At 45.7% G+C, this 15,988-nt stretch overlaps 1 protein-coding gene and 1 non-coding gene across 2 annotated transcripts in view; one reads left to right on the top strand and one right to left on the bottom strand.

The window, feature by feature from the left end:
• The window catches only part of CSMD1 (CUB and Sushi multiple domains 1), a gene marked incomplete at its 5' end in the record, with an annotated part of 688,146 nt that overhangs the window by 148,511 nt on the left and 523,647 nt on the right, over window positions 1–15,988 (top strand). The gene's annotated exons all lie outside the window — the stretch shown is intronic.
• On the bottom strand, window positions 9,982–10,087 carry LOC125165017 (U6 spliceosomal RNA). The gene has a single exon (XR_007151925.1). It is a non-coding gene; the product is annotated as a U6 spliceosomal RNA (small nuclear RNA).

Genomic DNA, 15,988 nt, shown 5'->3' with positions numbered 1-15,988 from the left:
ATACAGTAGTAACGAATTTATAATATAACCCTTAAGAGCACATACATACACATATTGTTATTCTAAATTATTAATGTATGTTTCAGTTCTCTTTGGAAAATAAAACACAGAGAAAGTAAATGTCATCAAAATTCTGTGATTTAATATATGAACAAATTAAGTTCTACCCTCTGCGACCACATAGGAATCTACTTTTCTGTCACCATATAAATATGGATATTTGTATATGCATGTATCGGTATGTGTATTTATGTGTGTGTATATATATGTACAAAGGATGGAATGTATACACACATATATAAAGCAAAGACAAATATTATTATAAGCAATTCTTTGCTTAATTTTTACTCAATAAAACATGAACATCTCTTTCGATCTATTTGTTATTTGTCTACTCACTCACTTTAATATTTTCAGTGTCCGTTAAGTATGACTATACTAAAACTTGTTTAGCCATTCCAAGGTCATAGATATTTTGGTTGTTTCCAAAATGTTGTTCTCATAAGCAGTGCTGCAGTGGCCATCACTGTTACTGTCATGGGTCCAGCAAAGTCCGGCTGTAGTTGTTGACTACTCAAAACCTGTACAGTCTCGCCTTCCCCATTAGGTTCTTCTTGCCTCGGTTGCCATGGATATCCTACCTCTAGAGTGTTGTCAGTTTTGAGGCATCTAGTCTTCTGACAAATTCTCATAATAGTAAAGAAGCTAAGGCACTAAGCAGATATAAGATTAGATTATGGATCAGCCACCTGTGTCACATACTTTGTTTTATAAATTGGCTTATCTGAAGAGACAATTAATGACCTCCAAATTATTATAGAAATCCCTTAAAGGGGGTGCCTGGGCAGCTCAGTCAGTTAAGTGTCCGACATCACCTCAGGTCATGATCTCAGGGATCGTGAGTTCGAGCCCCGCGTCAAGCTCTGTGCTAACAGTGTGGAGCCTTCTTGGGATTCTCTCTCTCCCTCTCTCTGCCTCCCGCCTGTCTCTATCTCTCAAAAATAAATAAATAAACATAAAAAAAAATCCCTGAGGGTATCTGGGCAGCTCAGTTGGGCATCTGATTCTTCAACTCAGGTCTTGATCTCAGGCCATGATTTGATTTTGGCTCAGGTCGTGATCTCACTTTGTGAATTCGAGCCCCACATCCCGCTCTGTGCCAACAGTGTGGAGCCTGCTTGGAATTCTCTCTATCCCTTTCTCTCCGCCCCTCCCCAACTCCTGCTATCTCCCTCTCACAAAATAAATAAACATTAATTTTTTTTTAATGCCTGAAAAGGAAGTGGCTAGTGTATTCATACTTTAGCAAATTTGTGATGGTGGTCCTCCTATAAATCTGAAATACTGTCATGTTAGTACAGACCCTATTTAAGTATATTCTCATGTATCCATAAATTAATTTTATTGTATTTATCCCAACCTTACATTATCTGACGAAAGGCATTCAGAGTGGGTTTTTTTTTTTTCCTTTCCATAATTAATTGGTTGATTGGTTGGTTGGTTGGCTGGGTGGTCAGTTGCTTGGCTTGCTGATTGGTTGTAGGAGTCATGTATATCTATTACTTAAGTACATTCAGTTCTCCAGTGTCACACTTTAAAATCTCCTCACATGATGGGCAGTAAAATGGCGTGTCTATAATATGGGGTAAACTACTCCTGGAATAGTAACCCTCTTCTAGGCTGTCTTCAACACATAATACATTTTCTGCCTCCATGAATTTCAAGAAATAAGCATCATTCATTTCGATTTAAAGTAAGTAACTTTCCATAATTGTATCCATTTCAAAGAAAACTCACATTTAAAAATTAATGAAAATAGTTCTGTTCTTCCATACCGATGTTCAAAGTGGAGTTACTTTTTATGCACATTGAATTGACCTAGAGTAAAACACAGTTTACGTGGACCCCCTGACCCTACAGCGGGCACATGTGGGTTCTGTGAGTGGAGTATGTCAGTGCAGACATTCCTGTGTCAGAACAGACCTGTACAACGCACGTCAGATTTGAATCCTCTTAACTTAAGAAAATGTCTTCTGCATCAGGATCCGCATGTCTCCCCGCTTCCGTTCGTCTGATTCAGGCTAACCCAGTTCTGACGATGTTTGCAGTCTACTTAGGGCGATTTAATTTTCTGATGTCTAAAGGAAGGTTAGCACAGTTCAGAAGGACCTTTACAAGTGCCTAAAAATGCTCTTTCTAAAAAGACATTTTTGAGAACCCCTTAATTTGGCATATACTACTTATTTAAAGTGTAATGGAGATTTAAGATTCCTGTATTTAAAATACGTGAAACCTCAAAGTCTGTGTGCTGATCTGATTTTTAAGGAGAACGTTTACACCATATAGGTGGTATAAACCATCAGTTTTCAAGCTTCGTATCAAGACATTTTTCAACTTTCCAGTAATTCTCTGCCCTTCCTTCCAAATAATAGTGCTGTTTCCCTGTGGATAGCCCTGCTCTCTGTCACAGAACCACACCTCTGTGTCTCAGAGGGGGGAAGGATTCCACTGTGACTCTAAAACTGCTTTTGCACGATTGCTGTAATGGCCTCCTCATTCCGTCCAGTACTTCAGAACATGAGTCCACAAAATCCCCTTCCTTGTAGTCAAGGCTCTGTCATGGAACATCTTTCCCATTCTAGACCTGGGGTGTCAATGCCCCTGCAGGATTGGGGTAATCTGTCCTCGGGTCCAACAATGACTGGCCTCACTTTCCAGTGTGTAAAACCACGTCTGGAATTTGGAAAGCGGGATGTCCTGAGGTGCCTGTGTCACAGTGGACATGATGCTTACAACCACAGAGAGCATCAGATCCAGGCTGGCCCCAGGCTTGAGCCCAGAGGGGATGGGATGCCCTGCAGTGAATAATTCTTGCCATCAGTCACGTCTGTATGGCACAGAATAACAAAGCACACTGTGGTTGAGTATCAGACCTCAGCTATGAATAGCAAAGACCATTATTTAAAAAAAAAATACCTTTTTATACCTCTATTTAAAAAAATCTGAAAATATGGGATGCCTGGGTGGCTAAGTCGGGTTGAGCATCCAACTCTTGATTTTGAATCAGGTCACGATCCCCGGGTCATGGGATCAGGCCCCACGTAGGGCTCTGCACGGAGTGCATATTCTCCCTGCTTGAGATTCTCTCTCTCCCTCCCACTGCCTCTCTCTCCCACTTGTGCACTCTCTCCCTGTCTGTTAAAAAACATCTGGAAAGGAATTTACCAATTCTGAAGTCATGAGTAGGGAAGTAAAGGGTGCTAAGCAAGCCTGGTTGTGATGGAAGTCACATATCCAGTAAAATCTATTTTGTTCTCCTAGGTTCCCAGAAGACAGATAAGTTTGTTTCATCCACTGCCTCCTGGATCACTTACCCACTGTGTCTACCCAAAGGCTTAAAGCCAATGAATTTTCAGGCTCATGAATTTTAAAATGTATTTTGGCATAAAAAGTGTATTCACTTGTTGGAATTTCCAGATACCTTAAAGATGGGAGTGGGTGGGAGATGCTACAGCACAGAAAAGAAAAAGAAAGTGCCAGAAGATATTAGCTGATTTTGCTGGAGAGATCAACCGATTTTAGAAACGGAAAGGCATTTCGTCCACTGTTGTGCTGAATCCTTAAACACTCCATGTCACAGGCTCTGTTACTAGAGTTTTTGCCTTAAAGGTAAGAAAACGGAGCCATGAAGAGGTAAAGTGTACCTCTTTCACCACTATCCAGCGCTGCCTCAGCTCTGGAGGTGGAGGGAGACCGGTGCTTACGGTAGGTACAGGCTCGTCCTGACAGGTGGCTGGCGCATCCTGAGAACAGGTGTTACTGTGTTCCCGTTGAGATGTGAGTGGGGATGTGCTGAGAGGGCCGGTGGTGCGACGCCGTTCTCCATTTCCAACCAAGGAAGCAGACGTCTCCACCACGTACACACGAGCTGCGTGTGCCCTCTTTGTGTGTCTGCTCATCACGTAGTTACGACGTCCGTGGAGTGTCTGCGTGTCATCTGTCTAGGGCCTAGGAACACAGTGGTGCCCAGACCAGGTGCCGATAGGTGCCACGAAAAGCAAACAAACAAGTCAGTGAACGGGTAAAATTTAACAAAGGGATAGAGGTTGATGAGGTCAAGGTCATGGAGTGTGGGTGTGATGTGTGCCGGAGACTGTGTGCAGGGCTGTCGCCTGAGCTGAGCCTTGGAAGATGTGAGGATGGGGGAGGGGAGGTCAGTGTAGGCAGTGCCAATGTCCTGTGGTAGGAGTGAGTTGCACGAAATGAGAAGCACCAGAAAGGCCAGTGGGGTTGGAATAAGTGGGTGAGGGCAGAAGTGGCAGGCGCTCAGATTTTGGATACATTCCTGAGGAAGAGGCTTCGGAAGACTTGCTGATGATTGAGTATGGGAAGAAAAGATCCAGAAGGTTAATACACAGCTCCAAGGCTTAGGAATTGGGCAGCTGGAGGGATGGCCATACTGTGGCCCCTTGTTCCTACACCGGAGGCCTTTATTCCTTTTTCCTTTTCGTCCTTTACCTGGCCTTTTACCTAGAACTCTTCCCAATCAAAAATAAGGGAAATTATAGTAAAATCTAAGAACGGGAGCATTTAAGGGGCACCTGTGTTGCTCAGTCGGTTAAGCATCCAACTTCAGCTCAGGTCATGATCTTGCAGTTCGTGAGTTCGAGCCCCGCATCGGCCTCTGTGCTGACAGCTCGGAGCCTGGAGCCTGCTTCCAATTCTGTGTCTCCCCCTCTCTCTGCCCCTCCCCTGCTCATGCTCTGTCTCTCTCTGTCTCAAAAATAACTAAAACATTAAAAAAATTTTAAGAAAAAGTTTTTTAACATTTTGTATTTATATTTGAGAGACATAGACAGAGCACGAGATGGTGGGGAGAGGGGCGCAGAGAGAGGGGGAGACATAGAATCTGAACCATGCTCCAGGCTCCGAGCTGTCAGCACACAGCCCAATGCAGGATTTGAACCCACAAGCTGTGAAATCATGACCCGAGCTGAGGTTGGACAATTAACCAACTGAGCCACCCAGGAGCCCCACTTTTTTTTCTTTTCTTACTATCATAAATGTTAAACACGTACAAGAAAAACATCATACATTTCTGTTAAATAATTGGTTTACGACAAAACAATTTATTTCTTTCATGAAGGTAGGCTCGGTGGCTTTGACTTACAGGTAGCAAATACATGTAAGTCAAATTACATTTTTCTCAAACTCAAGCTTATTAGTGTGAAGTAGTAAAGTTACTATGTAAATAGTAAATGAATAAGAATAGAAATAGAACCTACAGTTTTACACAGGATTGGAACGTATTTTCTTGTTGCATGATGTGGCCAGGCACAAATACAGGCACAACGATAGAAAAATAGCGCACACAAGTGTTGATCTCTTGCCCTCTTATAAATCTGTGTACATACAAGAAGTGGGGTTTTTATAACTACAAACGTAAACCAAGTGTATCTTTATGTGAAAATTGCTTTTTTGCTTCACCATTTTTTGCTTCTCAGTGTAAATCTGACCTAAGCACACGAGACTTTCATTTTTTTTTTTTTTTTTACTGAATGGTGACTTTTTGTCTTCATTCCTGATGCTTGAAAACAAGACGCTTGCTCACACATGTAAGAAATTCACCTTGCGGCTAAGGGGTTCCCGTTTTCTTAGATATGGCAGAATGTTCCTCTTCCTCAGACTCCAGGGGCTGGGGCAGGGGTGATGACACCAGACCATAGTTCACATTCCTGTTCTTCCCTCAAAGTCCAGCTCTCCAGCTGAACAGAAGATTTGGAAAGAGAGTTCCTCACCCAGCTCTCCACCTCTGTGAAGAGAGGGGAAATACTAGTTGGTCCCATTCTGTGGTTTTTCCAGAAGGTTTGAAAACGACAGGCGGTATATGATGCCCTTCCCTGTTCTAGACCCAATCATCACTGGAAACGTTTTAGGATTTTCTTTTGTAGCATGGTTTCTCCAATGTTCCGATTTCCTTTTAAATTCAGTTGTATGATTGTATCAAGCCAAATCATTTTCTCCACGGGGCTAAGGAAGCCACTTCAGCAGGTTCACTTGATGAGAAAGGACTGCTAACTCTCATTTCTTCCGCTTTTTCATTGTCAGTAACATTCTTTGTCTCAGTGTCCAGTCTTGAAACATTCTGAAACTTGTCTTTATCTTACCCGGTTAGGTATTTCTTACAGCATTGCTCAGAAGCTCTTCAGGAGGTACCCCACTGCAAAGCAAACAATGTGTGGTGAGGACATCAGGGTTTTTTTGTTTGTTTTTGTTTGTTTCTTTCAGCAGTAGAGGCAGAACCTTCCATGAGGTCAACAATCGATGGGAATGGTCTGTACAGATACTGACACGAGTTTCTCCAAGATCTCTTGTTTCCGGACAAGAGAGAAAATCATTAAATGCATCTTGGTCTTTGCTTATTTAAAGCAGAAAAAAAAATTCTTAAATTTCACCACGAGTTTTGTCAGTGGATCTTTTGACTATTGCCTTGATAGAGGAGCTGTTTCGTAGAGATCTTCCTCGGTATCAGGGACATGTTATCAACCTGTTGACTTTTGGAGCAGTGCAGAGTAGAAAGTATTTTGGCTCCTTGTATCCTACTTTAGAATTCTCACTATATAGTCACTGTAGTTTTTCATGCCGCATTACTAAGGTTTCACCAACGGTTTGACTTTGCCTTTTCTGGTCAATAAATTCTGCTGCTAAATGACTTACTTCCTGAGCCTCTCCACCAGTGTGACTTTTTGTTCCTCAGCGAAAGCTTTACTCTATTTGAGATTCCAGTAGCCTTTAAAATAATCAGCGCAATTACCCATTGAGTGGCTTTGATTTGAAGTTGAGCATCCTCAATTTTGCTGAAGTCAGTACTGCGTTTGTAAGGTGTTTTCCAGTAGCGATGCACAGTGAATGGGACAACTTACATTCCCCACGTAAAACCCACGACAAACGGCTTTCGTTGTCAAGGCAGAGTTCCTTTGTGTTTCATGTAGCATTAGCTCAGTGAAACGATTCAAAAGGTTCTAATGCTGTATCACTAACCTTATCAGAATTGTCAATAGACCTAGGATACTCCTCTTCTACTTCATACGTCATCTTTAGAAATTGCCACTTTGGTCCATCAGATACGTGCACATGACAGAAGTGGCAATAAAATATGAAACAACAGGGGGGCGCACATAATTAAATGAGCGGATAGTGAAAATATAGAAACTTCTTCCACCTGTCAATCCCCACAGTCCGCACTTGACAATATATACAGTAACATCAGTGTGTGATGGGTCCAGTTGGGTGGTGGTGGATAAAAACCCCTCCTTTACAATGAAATTCTTGTCTCAATATTTTATCGCACAGTGAAGCTTCTTTCCTTTATGAGACATTCAGCGACACGCTAAGGGAAGTTTGGGGAGATAATTCAGAGGAAAGGGAACACCATCAATATGGCTCTGCATTCATCGGCCGGCTCCCAGCCTCATGTCAGGAATCAGCAGTGCATTCACCCCATGAGGACACTCTCTGCCCTAGTTTGGGGAAACTTCCACCAGCGGATCCCTCAGTCAGTGTCCATCACCCTGAGCACCGGCACCGTGTAGCGGGTCAAGTTGAAAACACCAGTCTCACGCAAAACCGCCTCCTGTGATTGCCAGTTAAGGAAACTCAGGCATTGAATGGTTCCAAGCAGGAGATATTGGTCGTTCAGATGAGTTAAGTGAGAGTCAGAGGAGGTATGGATTTGAGAGTTATTCCGGGGGTGATGCTACTAGGATACTGCAGTGGGAGTTAGGACTTTCTTTAGACGGTTCTGTGAGTGAGTGTGGGGAAAGATGAGAAGGAGATACTCTGAAGAGTATGCGGCAGGACGAGCACTAGGTTTCTCCTGGCCTCCCCTGCCCATCTTCCTTGGGCACAGGGCTACCACGTTAGCAGCCACGAAACAGAGCTCCTGTGCCCTTGCCTGGAATTGGACTTTCTAGCCGCCGAGTCCAGAATTCCACTGGTCTTGTGTTTCTGAATCTACTGGGTTCCTCATCAAGAAATCAATGGCATAAATGTGGGAGTTTGGGGGAAGTATTGACGTGCTTACTGGAGCTGAAGCTTCTTGGGGCTTTTCTGATTTGAGCGAGGGGATATGTTTTCCAAGAGAAGCAAGGGCACGTTACAGGAAGCCCGGAAGGGAATACTGTATGGTTCTGGCGTGCACCAGGAAGTCATGTGTGAAGTCCGATGCCTGTGAGGACGAGTCCAGAGACCCAGCCACAGTGGAGGAAACAATTAATTCCAGCTTCCTAGGGGCCAGTTTATAGTCACATACTGAATCAAAAACCACTAAAATCTGACAATATCTATATTATCTTCAGAAAACAAAATTATCAAATGAGGAAAACAAATTCATCCAAATGTGTGAGACCTCTAGTTTTCCTTTCTAGTAGGGTACTTTTCTGGCTTTGGTATCAGGATAATGCTGGCCTCAAATAACGAGTTTAAGAGTCTTCTCTCCTTGTTTGTTTGTTTGTGTTTTTTTTTTTTTTTTTGGAAGATTTTGAGAAAGATTAATGTTAATTCTTCTTTAGATGTTTGGTAAAATTCTCCAGTGAAGCCATATGGTCCTGGTCTTTTCTTTGTTGGGAGATTTTGGCTTACTGATTCAGTCTCCTTATTAATAGCAGTCTGTTAATAACGATTTTCCATTTCTTCCTGATTCAGTCTTATAAACTGTAGGATTCTAAGAATTTTTCTGTTTCTTCTAGGTTGCCCAGTTTGCTAATGCATAATTGTCCATAGTAGACTTTTATGATCCTTTGTATCTATTATGGTATCAGGTGTAATTTCTCCTCTATCATTTATAATTTTGTTCATTTCAGTTCTTTTCCTTTTTTTCCCTTGGTCAGTCTAGCTAAGGGTTTGTCAATTTAGTTTATCTCTTCAAAGAACCAACTCTCAGTTTGGTTAGCCTTTTCTACTCTTTTCCTATTCTCTATTTCATTTATTTCTGCGCTAATCTTTATCGTTTCCTTTCTGTGTTAATTTGGGCTGAGTTTGTTCTCGTGGGGGTTTCCTTAGACGGAACTCCCCTCCTTTGTCTTGCTGACTTTTGACAATGGAGTCAAAATGTGTCTCGGGGCAGCCCAACGCACGATCAACCTGTTTGGGGTCCTTTGAGTCTAGGGGATCTGGATGTTCATTTGTCTCCTCTGGTTCAGGAAGCTTTGGGCCATTATTGTTCTAAATATACTTGATGGCTCATTCTCTTTCTTTTCTCCTGGAATTTCCATGTTAATATTCCTCCTTTTTACTGTGTCCCATAATTCCCATAGGCTTTCCTCACTCTTTCTCATTCTTTTTAAATTTCTGTGTCCTCTTTTTTTTCATGTTAATTGATTTATTTTGAGAGAGAGAGAGCAGGGGAGGGACAGCGAGAAAATCCCAAGCAGGTCCGTGCTGTCAGCACAGAGCCTGACGCAGGGCTAGAACTTACAAACCATGAGATCATGACCTGAGCTGTAATTAAGAGTCAGATGCTAACCAGCTGAGCCACTCAGGTGCCCCTCTTTTCTCCCTCTGATTGGGCAATTTCCAATGTCTTATCCTCCAAATTGCCAGTAGTTTCTTCCATATGTTGTCAACTCTACTTCTGAAACTTGTGAATTCTTTAGTTCAATTATTGTTCATTTCAACTCTAGTTTTTGTGTGTTTTTTAAAAATTTTTTAATGTTTATTTATTTTGGAGAGAGAGACAGGGTGTGAGCAGAGGAGGGGCAGAGAGAGAAGGAGACAGAATCCGAAGCAGGCTCCAGGCTCTGAGCTGTCAGCACAGAGCCCAATGCGGGGCTTGAATCCAAGAACATTGGATTATGTTCAGCTTTACGACATAAAGCTGAAGTGAGGCGCTTAATTGACTGAGCCACCCAGGAGACCCTGTTTTGTTTTGATGATTGCTGCTTTCTTCTGGTTTCTCATCAAGCTTCTTGTTTTGTTCATGCAGAAAACATGGAACATTTCATCAATGTGTGTGTCATCCTTGCTCAAGAGCCATGCTAGTCTTGTCTTTATTGTTCCAGTTTTAGTATGTGTGCTGCTAGCCAAACACAAAGCTTGATGTGAAACTGTATGTGCCCCTTCAGTGCCTTTGCTGATGCCACTCAGTGCCCCTCCCCCTTGAATATGGCACATCGCGGGCTCGGCTCTTTTTCCTGTTGACACTCACTCCATCCTGTAGCTTGAAATACTGTAGTGTATAGGTTGCCCTCTTCCAAAGATTTCTCTAGACAGATTCCCTACTCTTAACTCTACATGCATCCGGTTGTCTACTCAGCTCCTGCATTTACATGTCCAATAGGCATTTCAACATAGCTCGTCCAGAACAGACCTAGATTTTCTCTCCAAAACCTGTTCCTACCATCCTCTTCTCGGACAATGTCCGTTTCTCTCTGTCAGTTACGTAGGTTACAAAATAAACTCCATAGTGATTTCCAATTCCACCTCTCATACCCCGCCTCTCTCCGCAAACACCTACAAATACTCTACGCCCCAGAGCCGGTATCCAGCCCTCCCCCACTTCCGTGAATCACACAGAGGTCTCGGCAGCCATCGCGTCTCACCTAGATTATCGCAACTCTCTCCTGACTGATCCCCTTATTTCTGCCTTTGCCCCTCAACACGGTAACCAAAGCGATTCTTTTGAAAGTTGCTGTGTATCACTCCTACGCTCAGAACTCTCCGGCGACCTGTCGCCTGTCTCCGTAGAAAATCAGAAGTCCTAATGATGTTCTTCAAGGCTCCCCACCAGCCTCCCCCCATGGCCCCTCGGTCCCGTGTCCTGCTCCAGCCCCACACTGCCCCAGCTCATCGTCGTCCTCGTGGTTTCTCAAACACATCGAGCACTCTGTGTCTCAGGGCTTCCGTCTTCTCTGTCCGACACGATCTCCTCTCGGATATGTGCAGACTGACCTGCCACGTGCTATAGATCTCTGTGCGGCCTGGGAGCAAACCCCTCCCTGCCTTCCACATCCGTCTCCCTGCTCGCTGCTTCTCCCTGGTACTGCCCCCGTGGGACACGCAAATAGTCAGTGATGCGTCTGTTGCCTCTGACACCGCCCTAGAGGGCAAGTAAGGGCAGAGGCCACGTCTGTTCCATTCACCACTGTATAGGCAATCCTAGAACTTTACTTGGAAAATGGCAAATGATCAGAAGTATTGTGGAATGACGACATAATGGAATTCTTACCTTCAGAGCTGTGGGGGGAAAATAATGCCGAGGGGCTCGAGCGAATGATGTATTTTACATAATGTCTTCCAGGCCCATCCACGCTGTCGCCAATGGCAGGATTTGCTTCTGTTTTAAGGCTGAATAATATTTCACTGCATGGATAGACTCTTTTCTTTTCTCATTCATCTGTCCGTGTACCTTCGGGTTGCTTCCATATCTTGGCTACTGTGAATAACGCACGGCCCCGCTTCCATGAGGCATCTAAAATAGCTGAAGGTTTAGAAGTAGACATTAGGGTGGTGATTATCACGGGCTGGGGGAGGACCGCGTGGACGGTTCTTGTTTAATGGGCGTAAAATCACAGCTCTCCAAGACGAGTGTGTTTCAGAGATCTGCTGTACAACATCGTTCCTAGAGTTAACAATAAGATGTTGGGCAATTAAAAATTTATTGAGGGGCGCCTGGGTGGCGCAGTCGGTTAAGCGTCCCACTTCAGCCAGGTCACGATCTCGCGGTCCGGGAGTTTGAGCCCCGCGTCGGGCTCTGGGCTGATGGCTCAGAGCCTGGAGCCTGTTTCCGATTCTGTGTCTCCCTCTCTCTCTGCCCCTCCCCCGTTCATGCTCTGTCTCTCTCTGTCCCCCCCAAAAAAATAAATAAACGTTGAAAAAAAAAATTAAAAAAATAAATAAATAAAAATAAAAATTTATTGAGAGGATAGATCTCCTGTTAACTGTTTTTCCTACAAAAAAGAGGGGGCACAAGGATCCTTTTGGAGGTGAAGAAAATGTTTACTACCTTCCTTGCAGTGATGGTGGCATGAGTGTATGCATGTGACTAAGCTCATTAAATTGCATGCATTAATTACGTGTGGGTTTTGTGCGCCAGTTATATCTCAATAAAGCTGAAGAAAGAAGAAAACATAATGCTGAAGAACTTAGGACAGCACCTGACAAATATTAGTTGATTAATAGATACTAAGTATGGATGTTAAGGTCAGAACCCTTAGGGTTCAAGTGTTTCATCATAACGTAACTCGAAAGGAATTTCCATAGGAAACAAAAGAGTCTGGTTGATTTTCTTTGTATTTTTAAAAATACTTATTTATTTTGAGAGAGAGAGAGAGAGAGAGCACAAGAGTATGAGCAGGGGGAGGGGCACAGAGGGAGGAGCCAGAGAATCCCATGCAAGCTCCATGCTGTCAGCGAGGAGCCCATTGTGGGCCTTGAACCCATGAACCATGAGATCGTGACCTGAGCCGAAATCAGAGAATCAGATGCTTAAGCTAACTGACCCCCGCAGGCACCCCTCTGGTTAATTTTCTTAAAAGGATGTGGGGCAAAGTAAGATAAATATAATGTGTTCACAAATGCCAAAGTACACGATTAGGAAGAAATTTCAACTTTAAAAATGGTGTTAAGCTGTATCTAAAAATAAAGCCTTTTGTTTTTAAGGACATTCAGTGGCCGCACAGATGTGGTGCAAAAGCTCTGGGTATTTGTAACAGAAACTGTTAGCACTGAATTTAATTAACTCCCTCTGCTGCGTTGCCAGATGAGAAGTTTGCTTTGTGCGTAAAGTAAATCAGGAGGCGTTGGTTAAAATTCAGAGTTTAATAAGCCGGAGGCATGGGGGGAAGGCGTTTTTATCCAAGACTAAGCTGTCATTGTGTGTAACACCACCCGCTTAATTTCCATGCGTGAAAACTCTGTGGCAGACAAGCTTACGAACAACTCACACCAGAGAAATGTCCACTTCGAAGAGCACACCGTGCTCACCACAGCGCGGCCCTGCGTGGTTTGTTTCAGATGTGTACGTAAGAAGGATTTAAAAGATTGTTTCTCAGTCTGGAAACGAGGTACGTGGAACAGAAGACTTCCCATCTGTGCCTGATGTGATTGCGGCTGATTTAAAGGAGATCGTTTTCTAACTCTGTCTGGTTCAGGAACATTATCCACCGGAATCTCAAGGTGGCTCGGCACACTTCAGTTTTCTGTCGTTTTCCACAGGTGTTTTCTCCTTTTCCCTTTGTAATAAAGAGGCGGCCAGAGACTCTTAGCTTTGGGTGTTCTGTATCTTTAATTTTATGTCACAGCCCCACACTTGGTTCCACAGGCGTGTGACGGGACAGCCCAACAGTGAGGTAGTGACGGGAGCAGTTTTGAAGGTTTGGGGCGAGGGCGAGCTGCTTGGGTGCGTTGCATCACCCGAGAGCCTCACTTTCACTGCCAGGCACAAAGCGAGCGTCTCTGCAGGTGTCCGTGCGTCACCTTCCTCTCTGCTCTGCACCAATTCAGGCCCTGGAAATAGAGATCTGCACACACACACAAATAGCCGCTTTCACCAAAGCTTCTAATCCAGTGGATGAAGACATAAGCCTGAACACAAATAACATATGATGAAACCCGGGACGGGTGGAGCGAGGCCTGCAGGGAAGAAGCCGTGCCCTTTCATCCGTGGTAGCCCTGGTGGTCTTCTGGGAGAGGGAGGAAGGACTAGTGATGGACCAGAGGTGGCCTGGGGGGAGGAAGGACTAGTGATAGACCAGAGGTGGCCTGGGGGGATAAAGGACTAGTGGTGGACCAGAGGTGGCCTGGGGGGAGGAAGGACTAGTGATGGACCAGAGGTGGCCTGGGGGGAAACAGGACTAGTGATGGACCAGAGGTGGCCTGGGGCGAGGAAGGACTAGTGATGGACCAGAGGTGGCCTGGGGGGAAAAAGGACTAGTGATGGACCAGAGGTGGCCTGGGGGGAAAAAGGACTAGTGATGGAGCAGAGGTGGCCTGGGGCGAGGAAGGACTAGTGATGGACCAGAGGTGGCCTGGGGGGAAAAAGGACTAGTGATGGAGCAGAGGTGGCCTGGGGCGGGGAAGGACTAATGATGGACCAGAGGTGGCCTGGGGGGAAAAAGGACTAGTGATGGACCAGAGGTGGCCTGGGGGGAAAAAGGACTAGTGATGGACCAGAGGTGGCCTGGGGGGAAAAAGGACTAGTGATGGACCAGAGGTGGCCTGGGGCGAGGAAGGACTAGTGATGGACCAGAGGTGGCCTGGGGGGAAAAAGGACTAGTGATGGACCAGAGGTGGCCTGGGGCGAGGAAGGACTAATGATGGACCAGAGGTGGCCTGGGGGGAAAAAGGACTAGTGATGGACCAGAGGTGGCCTGGGGGGAGGAAGGACTAGTGATGGACCAGAGGTGGCCTGGGGCGAGGAAGGACTAGTGATGGACCAGAGGTGGCCTGGGGGGAAAAAGGACTAGTGATGGACCAGAGGTGGCCTGGGGGGAAAAAGGACTAGTGATGGACCAGAGGTGGCCTGGGGCGAGGAAGGACTAGTGATGGACCAGAGGTGGCCTGGGGGGAAAAAGGACTAGTAATGGACCAGAGGTGGCCTGGGGCGAGGAAGGACTAATGATGGACCAGAGGTGGCCTGGGGGGAAAAAGGACTAGTGATGGACCAGAGGTGGCCTGGGGGGAGGAAGGACTAGTGATGGACCAGAGGTGGCCTGGGGCGAGGAAGGACTAGTGATGGACCAGAGGTGGCCTGGGGGGAAAAATGACTAGTGATGGACCAGAGGTGGCCTGGGGGGAAAAAGGACTAGTGATGGAGCAGAGGTGGCCTGGGGCGAGGAAGGACTAGTGATGGACCAGAGGTGGCCTGGGGGGAAAAAGGACTAGTGATGGACCAGAGGTGGCCTGGGGGGAGGAAGGACTAATGATGGACCAGAGGTGGCCTGGGGGGAAAAAGGCTAGTGATGGACCAGAGGTGGCCTGGAGTGAGGAAGGACTAGTGATGGACCAGAGGTGGCCTGGGGGGAGGAAGGACTAGTGATGGACCAGAGGTGGCCTGGGGGGAGGAAGGACTAGTGATGGACCAGAGGTGGCCTGGGGGGGATCCCTGCAGGCGGAGCCCTCAGCAAGTGCCAAAGCCTTGAACCTGAGGATGTGGGCACGTTGTGGGGAGAGAAACATGGTTATCTATGGGTTTGGGGTGACTGGTGGGAGTAGGATTTGTCTGAGAAGCCACTCACTCAGGGCGGAAGGGATAACTGCCTCTCAGGCTCTATGAATGTGTTTGGACTTCCATCCTCATTGCAAGGAGAGAAGCTTCTGGAAGGTGTGTACTTTGATTGGTTTGGAAGCTGAAGAAGGTTTCGTGCCTGCTGTGTGCAGAACCATTTGTGGGCGAGGCAGGAGTGGAAGCCATCGTGGCATTCCGGGGGCGACAAGCAGGTCCCCGTGCAGGTGGGGTGGCGTGGTGGCTCCGTGGACAGTGTGGACGGAGGGCTTGCAGGGCCGTTGAGGAAGTGGCTGGTGTGATGGGAGAGCAGTACAGGACTGCAGGCTTTGATGGGTAGCTAGAGGGGATGAGGCCGGGCTGACCACACTAGTGGAGCTGGGTCCCTTTGCTGGGTGATGGAGACAGAGGCAGAGTGAGTGCCTGTGCCCCCCAGCTGAGCTGTCACGTTCGGTTCCGGTTGACGGTTGCCATGTGTGAATGGTGCATCGGCTCTGCCCAGCCCATCTCCTGATTTTCCAAGGGCGGTTGTAAATCTGGGCTTTCACATGCAATCCTCATTTTCAAGTCTTGTTCCAGAAACCGAAACATTCTGCTCTTTTAACCATGCAGGTAGCACTGAGCCATATGGCCACCGGTTTTGCATCGTAAGCATAAAAATCGCTAATCACAGAGTCTCATGAACTTTTCTGTAACGAGAATATGATACATGTCAGACTACATCATTACCCTTCCTAAATAAACAGCTTTAATGGAAGAAATGCTCAT

The sequence above is a fragment of the Prionailurus viverrinus genome, chromosome B1 (assembly GCF_022837055.1).
Source record: "Prionailurus viverrinus isolate Anna chromosome B1, UM_Priviv_1.0, whole genome shotgun sequence".
Classification (NCBI taxonomy): Eukaryota; Metazoa; Chordata; class Mammalia; order Carnivora; family Felidae; genus Prionailurus; species Prionailurus viverrinus.
The sequence above is the reverse complement of the archived record's forward strand: the minus strand, read 5'-3'. Positions and strand labels throughout refer to the sequence as shown.